The sequence below is a fragment of the Cuculus canorus genome, unplaced genomic scaffold (genome assembly GCF_017976375.1).
Source record: "Cuculus canorus isolate bCucCan1 unplaced genomic scaffold, bCucCan1.pri scaffold_108_arrow_ctg1, whole genome shotgun sequence".
Taxonomy (NCBI): Eukaryota; Metazoa; Chordata; class Aves; order Cuculiformes; family Cuculidae; genus Cuculus; species Cuculus canorus.
The window spans coordinates 1-9,039 of NW_026527756.1; the positions used below are offsets into that span (position 1 = coordinate 1).

Here is a 9,039-nt window from a genome sequence, read left to right on the forward strand (position 1 = left end):
ATGCTGCAAAATTAACACAATTGCTAAAGAGTAAATGTGCAAATCACCTAATCTGTAATTCACGTGTCAGGGTCCAGGCTGCAAAATAAAGTGAATGTAAGGGAGGGGACACGAATAAACTAATTCCAAAGCCTCAGCACTCTTTTCTTTGGTAGAAGTTAATTTCTCCATTCATAATGCTTGAAGAACCTCCCAAGCAATCAGTTTGAGAGCCAAGTAATGCTGCAGAAGTAAAATCTGCATACTACCCTCTCTCCGCACACCCTTGTTAGATCAGATGTGCACAAGCATGTTCTAGGAAGGTGCCACACGCCGCTTTTCAGCCTGGTGTCGCCACTGTGCTCGTGGCAGAGTCCCTGAGCAACCTCATTGGAGCTCACTGAGCAAATGATGGCACAGTGGACAGCTGAATGCTACTCCCCCAGGCAGTGCCAGCACCTGTCTCACCTCTCATGGCCCTGCCGGATCTCCTCCTGTGTGCGCAGCCTGGCTTGTTCCCATGCAAAAGGGAGAGTGAAGTTCTTCAAATGCTCCTCGAAGAAATACACACGAATCTGACCATCGTCGCTTACTGCTTCTGTAAATAAAACTAAACCAAACGTTTGCTGTCAAAATTTTTTCCCCTTCTGATGAAAAACTTGGCATTAAAAAGCCAACTCGAAGAAAAATTGTGTGCTCACTTTCAAGTAGCTTTAAGACATAACTTCCATATCAAAAGGAGCCTTCTTGGGCTGCTTTAGTGTTCGACAAATACTAGATTACTGGGGAAAGTTGGAAAACCCTGCTTTGTCTTCATTTTAAAAATTCTAGTGTGTCCAAGTTCAGTGGGTTTAGCGCTAAAAGAGATCGCCTACACTTAAGCCGCACACGGCACCAAAAGAACCCTACGCAGTTGAAAGGCAAACGAATCCAAGACATACTTCATTAACCCATGGAAGTGCTCGTTAACGGTGGCAGCTTGTGATCTCAGCTGACCGGTGCTTACAAGGCTTCTGAGGGACCAATTCTCAGCTTTGGGTTGAATGTAAACTCTCTTCTGTTGGGAGAGGAGGGCTGAAAGACACTGACCATATCCCTCTTCCATGCAGGGACAAGATTTTCCAGCACAAGATCATGCCAAGTCATAAGCCACACTTAAATATGCGCTCTGAAGAGCAGAGATGTGCAGTAAAGCACAGTGTCATTCCGCAGCGTGAATGAGAGGACCAAAGAGCAGAATTCCCTCCCTGTTACGTATCACTAACTGCCACATATAAAGGCACACCTGTCAAATCTTAAATACAGCTGCACAAGAAGCACCATCCACGCTGTGGAAGGACATGCGATACCTGGAGCAATTGGCAGTTCGGATGGTTTCCAATCTCTCAGTTTATGATCAATGCAGGCTGCCAAGATAGCATCCCAAGGGATGTCATCAACAGAAGGTCCATCTTCATCAGAGTTCCCAGATGTGTTGTTCTCTTACTTCTGGTAAGTTTTGCTCAGCAGATTCTCCACTTGAGACAGGATCAGTGGTCGAGTACTGGACAAACTAGCAAACTGAGACGCATACTGGAGAATCATGTGGCAAACAGGACGCCAAGGAGCTACGGATTAAAACCAAATCAAATTGAAAGAATTTGTGACAGAGCCAAACCTTACAGCCAGACAGTTCAACACAGTGCAGAGCACGTACCACCTAATGGAGGCAGATCTAGGTACGGGATCTGGAAGAACAGCACAGCCTTTTTCAGCCAGGCCAGATGATCAGGCATGTTCCAGTGCAGGTGAGGCAACAGCTTGTTACCCCCAGGCTCTGAAAACTCCGTAATAGGCCAGGACAAGTCACAAAGATGCTCCGAGGATGCCACATCAGAAAGAAACTGCAGCACACTGTTGTACAGCTAAATGATGACCCCAGGCTCCTGAGATGGCAAGCCAGCTGAACGCCTCTCTTTCCAGTCACAGTAGAAGCGCTTGCCAAATTCATACGCAATCCCATCCTCAGCAAACTCCTGAATCGATCTGACTGCAGAGCTCAAGGGAATTAGGGTACTGGGAAACCAGCCAGCCAACAGCCTTGGAGATCTGTGACACAAAACAGAGGTGGTTCAAACTGCTCTGCAGTGATCAGGATACTAAATATTCAACAGTGCAACCCTAAGTTGGACTTAACACTATTCAAAATACTAGGCAGCAAAATCAACTATCATCAACCCAACATTTGCAACAATAATCCTCCAGTCAGATGGTCTGAGTGATCTCACAGCAGCCAGAAGAGCTACAAAAGCTCTCTGCCTTTCAGGACAAGTAGTTGAAGGGTACAAAGACTTCCCCACCACCAGCACTTGTCTGTTAATGCAGCAACTGTACCCCTGCCTGTCAACGCAGGCAGCACAAACAAGAACAGATTCACCACATTTTGGTCTCAGTACAGTTTTCAGTGTTACTCAGAAGCAATTATCTTTTATGTAGCAAATGCTGCTGGTCTCTAGTCGTTTAGACTAAACTAGTCGTTTAGACTAGAGAGCAGTCACAAAGAATAGAAAAGTCGCAAATATTTCATTTCAGAATATTTCTAGCCAATGTTGGAATCGCTATTAACAAGCAAGTGTCAGACTCCAACAAATTCAGGTGTGTGAAAAAGCTGGCAAAGAGGGCTTTCTGAACAAAAACTACAATAACAGAAAAATATCCCATTACACAATACTCAGATGCAATTTAAGCTACTAAGAACATAACAATAATTCCTTGTAAGACATGACAAATTAAGGTTAATGATAAACCAGTCAAGTAACTCTTAAAAGTTCAAAGTTGCTGTTCTTACCCTTCTCGTGCCCTGTAAGTCATTGATAGAACCTGGAAGCTCAACAGTTGTGTAGTCTGAAATAAGCTGGGCTGAAATCAAGTCCTGCAGCATTAAACCTTAAAAATAAGAAAATCCACCGTATACTCGTTCTTTCTCCCTGTGTATCTCCTACCCTGACCAAGTCTCACACTCCGCATTACATTCACAGCGTCACTTCTCTCCTCCACCCTTTCCCACAGACACTCGGGATCAAATACCATGTGCAAAGGAAAATTGGAAGCCAAAACAAAGTTCATTTCTTTCCATATTGATCAGTTCTTAAGGCCTTGGGATTTCTAGCAAAGCTTTGAAAAGCACTGTGCCTCACAGCCTCTCTCTTTACCTGATGCCGTATTTGAGAGACTGCACTAGACACAGCAGTTCTACAGGGGCAGCCCTGAGCACTCCCATTGTTTCCTCAAGGCACAGAAATAATTACATACCTTCTTCTACTTCTTTCTCTGTGGCCTCCTCTTCCTGACCAGGGACAAGGACCACCAGGGGAACTGACGGATGGAAAGGTTTGGCCTGAAGCAACTGTTTCAACTGCAGTAAAGCTGAAAGCCAATAAGCATCGTCTTCTGCAACGTCTTCACTCCTCACTCGAGGAGGAAGGACAAGGATGAGACCACTGGTTCCAAGCAAGTCTTCCTGCATTTCAGCTGTATCGAGCTCACAGTCAGACAGCGCACCATGTGCCACCTATGCAAGTAACAAAAGACACAAGTTATGTAACTAAAGCTAAACTTCTAGGCGTTTACTCCGTCGACTGGGAACAAATTCCATCTTTTTTCAGACACTTTCAAAATCAAAAAATCACAAAATTGTTCTCACCTACCTTTATACAGACACCAACTTTAATGCTTCTGCTCCCGTGCATGCCAGGAGAATTAAATAGCGCCAGTGTTTGAATTCTACCTTCCGTATGCAACGTGTTTTTTCTCCAGTTTTTGTCTCCCATAAATTTGACTTTCAACCAATCCACCAGTACCCTAGTAAACAAGAAAAGTGGGCTTTTGAGGTACTGAGTTTCTTAATTAAAAACAAAAACAAACAAACAAAAAAAAAAAGACATCTTAGGGTTTTAGCACCAATACCTCTAAGGCATGACAATCTATAATAATCCCAACCTCCACATTGCTTGGATTTGGCTAAATAGCTATTAAATGTCTCCACACTGTTACATATCTCAAGGTTTTCTATTTTCAGTATGAGAAAAAGTAATTCAATCAACAACGTTAGAAGACAGAGACAGCTAAATTACAGCTGTATTCTTTGCAGTGCTCTGGAGGAAAACAAACCCTGGAAATTTGACATGATGGGGCGGGGAGGGGGAAATACCACAGGACAAGGACCATATACTCCCACTCCTTTCTGAGTACCCTGCTCGAGAAAGGGATCCAGCAATAAACTCTTACCTGCTGTGATGATCCTTGGCATATTCCTCATCACTTGGCAAAACCAACAGAACCTTCCAAAATACCTGTTCTTGTTCAACTGGAATATGTTCAGCGATTAACGAGACAAGATCCAGGGGAGTCCAAGCTAAATCACTTAAAGAAAGACAGATGCTGGTGAAAAGACGCCCCAGTGCTAATTCCCATGAGGTCAATATTTTACTTGCTTCGAACCAGCAATGATACTATAATTAGTTACCACCCAGTTCAAACAGTCCAAACTCAGAGCTAATTTTTTACATTGGTTGTCCATCTATTTTGCCATAGAACAGATGCCTTCTAGAATTGCAGATGTTTAATCTGTTACCCGAGTCTCACTCTGGGGACTGTGGGACCCTGTACGCATCTCTTTACTTCCACACTGCTCCAACACACACACAGGCCACTGGAGTGCATGAGAAGGCAGACCTCCAGATGCACTTTAAACGCCTGGATCAAACTCTCTGTACCACAAGCCAGGCCAGTAACAGCTCATTCACTCTTCTCCTCCTCCTCTACTCTCGTGCCCAGGCACCAACTCACCTAGGCACAAAAAAAAAAAAAAAAAAAAAAAGTCCAATGGCCTAACATTTTCATGATTTTATATTCCAGTTTCCCTTACCTGGAAAATACCTCCAGAAGCAAGGCTGCAATTGGACACTCGAGTACGATTTGCCTTTCCTCACTGACATTTTCAAGATCTCTGGCATTTCTGCTACAACTTGCTTAGAATGAAAACAAGGACCAAATGCCAACGTACCTTAACAATTGCTGGTAGAAGTGCTGAACTTTCATTTCATGCGCTGTCTTGTCTCTCAGCAAATTCAATCTGGAAACAAAAGATTCTTGGTTGTATTTCTTCATCTAAAACAGCTACTTTAACCAAATTTAAGAAACGCTCACTAAGACCTTAGAGGTACTTTAGAAACTGCTGCTGTTACTTTAGAAAGCTGCTGACACTTTAGAAAGCTGCTGTGAATGGAAGAAGAGTTTCTTTAGGTTTGCAGTCTTTGTCGTGGCATTTGTACAGGAAAGGTCTTTTTGAGGGTACTTCGAAACAGTTTTCCAACAGCATTAACGTTCACAGTATAAGAAGAGGGCTACTCTGCAACTTGCCCCCCCCAAACTCACACAGAATGCCAACCGCTGTCACTGTAAGTATCCTTACCTTGTGCAAGAGATCCCCAGCTTTCCTCCATGCCCCAGGTCTACCATTCCCTTGCACAGGTTCTCCCTGGATATAGGCCACTCTGCACTAGGGGACAGTGCTTTCAGGCTATTTTTCAGATCCACGCAGCAGGGAGCAGCAGGAAATGCCCTCATTTGACGTTTCAGCTTTCTCCGAGCTGCCACAGCCTCCCTCCACCTTGGGAAGAGAACAGATAAATGGGTCACATTAATAAACTCTTCTGCAGAACAAACAGGTTTTCTCCCTTTGCTCTTCAGACTAGATTGGGCTCTCAAAGGCCCCACGAGTCAGTCTGCCCAGGGCTGGGTGTGAGGGGGCGCTGCGGGCTCAGCCTCTATTTCTGCACACGGCCACAAACTCACAGCTCCAACAGAGCAGACACAGGGTGAGACGAGACCTGCCAGCTGTACCCAGGCAGCCTCCACACAGAACAGCCTTCTGCCCCAGTCGAAAACAAACAATGCAGACAAAACGGAGCAGCATTCCGCTTAGCAGGATGCATTGGCATCAGTGGCCTGGCAGATCACACGAGGGAAGCAGGATTGCTCCTCTTCCATCTCATCCCTTCTCAGCTGTGCCACACCTTGTCCCGTGCTCCCCAGGCAAAAGTTCAAGCAGTTTTCTTTCCCTGTTTCCAGCGTGTTTACTCCTGGCACACAGAGCTTCTTACAACAATCCCTTACAAAGCTTCTTCAAGATTTCAAGCCCTTGCTGCAAATCTTTTTGCAACACCAATTGTACTAAGAAAGCCATGTCTCTTTCTTGCTCTGTTTTTAAAAAACATTTCAAAGGGTAAATTCACCCACAAGGAGAGAATATATAATTATGGCTTTAGCACTAGGTGTTTGCATACTTTTCTACGACCAAACAATTCAACACGGGTGGCAACCAGTAGTGTTACAACACAAAAATGTCAATTTATCAATTAAAATTCTTTTACTGTGTTTCCTCTGGTATTTTCAGGCTGCAAAAATATTTCTGCATCATTCAGTTAGCTTGATGCTGCACGTACACTTCTTTGGGCTCCTCCTTGGTCTCTGCTATTGCACTGAAAGCTATCTACATGCGCCTTGAAGAGACATATAAACTTAATTTTAAGACAGAAAGAACTCTGCTAGGTAAGGTGCCCCACACCAAACAGACTGGCCTGCTGCTTGTCCTGCTGTCTGTATGACAAGAGCAGGGTGGAAACGAGGCACCTCGGCTCACTTTTCTAAAGGAAAAGAATCTTAGGAAGAATGAAGCACTAAGCACAGACTGTAAACTGTGAAGTAGACACAGAAGAAACTCAAGGAATAGAAAAACATTTGATATGATTTCAAGAGAAGCCTTGTGTAGAAGGGAGAAGTACAACCAACCACACCAAAAGCAGAGTCGAGAATGCCCATATGGGATTTACAGTACTCGCTGCAAAGAATACTCTGGGCACCTTCACTGCAAAATTAAGAATTCTGCAAAATTAAGTTCTGCAAAAACCATTTTCTATGAGATATCAATGTTTAATTGAGTGAAGTTTTGTTTAAAAGTAAAATGGCATCCAGCACATCAGGAATCAGAGAAGGAATCATGGAAGTTTTCTTCATGATAGGACAAATACTGAGATTTGGTGAATGTGAGTAGAAATTTGTCCAAACAGCATTCAAAACTGAATATCTGTTCCTGGCATAAGAATTTATTTGAAATTTTAAGGCCAAAATTCAGTGTTCTGCATCATGTTTGTTGGTTGATGCTCTATCCTGTACTCTTCTGTTTGTCAATGAGGGGGAACAGTTAAAAGGTGGGAACAGTTGAAAGGTGGAAACAGATTTGAGTTCAGCTCTATCCTAGAGCTTTGGCAAACTATTCTGTAATACAAATTTCCTACCTTTAGGGCTGTGCCCATTAATAAATATTCCATGCAGTGTGATGACAAGAGATCAGTAACACACAAATCTTCAACACATTAACTGAAACACCTGCCGTTTCTCATCTGTACAATGGAGATCGTAATGACCATCACAATAATAATAACAGCGTTGTATTAGAGACATAAAAATTCCATGGATCTGTTAAAACATTAATTATTTTAGAAGCATCACACAAGCTGTGCAAAAAGGTTTCTATGCCTCCTCTGAGTTCCACAGTACAGCACCACTGTCCAGGCTGCAATACAGAACGAGATTGTGATACCCTCAAACTATCTTTGCTTCTTTTTGAGGGCTTGATACAAAAGAATCATCTACCAGGTACATGCCCCCACCCTGCGACAATGATTGAAATTGCAGGAATGTTTAAATAAATACTCACTTTTATAGGCATATGGTAAACCAATGAGTTCAAAACAGTTATTCCTGTGACTGAGGCCATGCAGATGTTTAAATATTTCTGGCATAAAAACTGTAATATTAAATATAACTGTAAACACACACTATGAATCAGAAAGAAATACTGGGAAAGGACAAACGGAATCACAGTAAGGTAGAAATTTGTATGTAGACACGGCTGATGTAGCAAGTGGCACCAAAACCTCACTATCACTCTCTTAACCAAGTATTCCATTTCAGATATATTTTTCAATAATATGTAGCATTCCACTGCCATTATCAAGATTAATGTCCCAACAACACATGAAGACATCATCTCGACTGTGTGAAAGAAAATAAGAGTGGGGAAAAAAACCAAACACCATGATGTACTTCAGAGATTAAATTCCTTACAACATTTCAGTTTTCTGTTTCATAATTCAATACTTGTTCAATATATAAAAATTTAAATTGCTGCCTAAAACACATTAAACACTTTGGGAACAACCTCAGCCTCTCACAAAATTACAAAAAAAGCGCCCCAGTTAATAATCAAAATGACTTACTGCCTAAATGGTGATGATGCCAAGAACATGATTGGAATTTGCAACTGATTGCATGGGACTCACGCTAAGCGGTGACTGCAAGTCCTCCGTAGATAACCTGCCTCTGCACAAGAACACAAGCTAGTTCTCTCTCACACAAATTACCCATGAAATTCTGAAAAAAAGAAATAGATTTTTTATCTGAAAAATGTGTGGTCATTTCATGTAATTCCCCTCCTTTCAAAGCCTGTGTATGACAGGGATTCATTCCTGCCTCAGTGGTCGTTACCTACATTTATTGATTTATTTCAAATTGGGTTTGAAGAGTTCTTAAAAAGAACAAAACAACCCTACTTAAATTATGTTTGTACAACGGCATACCCCACAAATGCCTTCCATCAATTATTGTAATTGTGTGCACACTCAGTCAATGGGTGAAGTCTTCAGTGCTTTCAAGATATTGACAGATGTCATCAGTCTGTCAGCACTTTGCCAGACTACCAAACCTCTCCTCATATTAGAGTGGTTCTAGTGTACTCACAAACACCACTATATGCTGTCAAAATATTTCTTTGCAATAACGACCACCTGTTTTATAATTTTGTAATACCATTGATGTTTCTTGCTTTCTTAGAATACCTCTTACTCTCACTTCATGCTACTACAACCAATTTTAAATGTGCATCTTCACCTCCGGTAACACCAACCAAAACATTCAAAGTACAAAGACTGAGTAATACTATTACATGTGTGACATTAC

At 42.3% G+C, this 9,039-nt stretch overlaps 1 pseudogene; it reads right to left on the reverse strand.

Moving 5' to 3' along the window:
* Window positions 1-398: 398 nt before the first annotated feature.
* Window positions 399-5,622, reverse strand: LOC104064575 (germinal-center associated nuclear protein-like; annotated as a pseudogene).
* Between the last annotated feature and the right edge of the window lie 3,417 nt (window positions 5,623-9,039).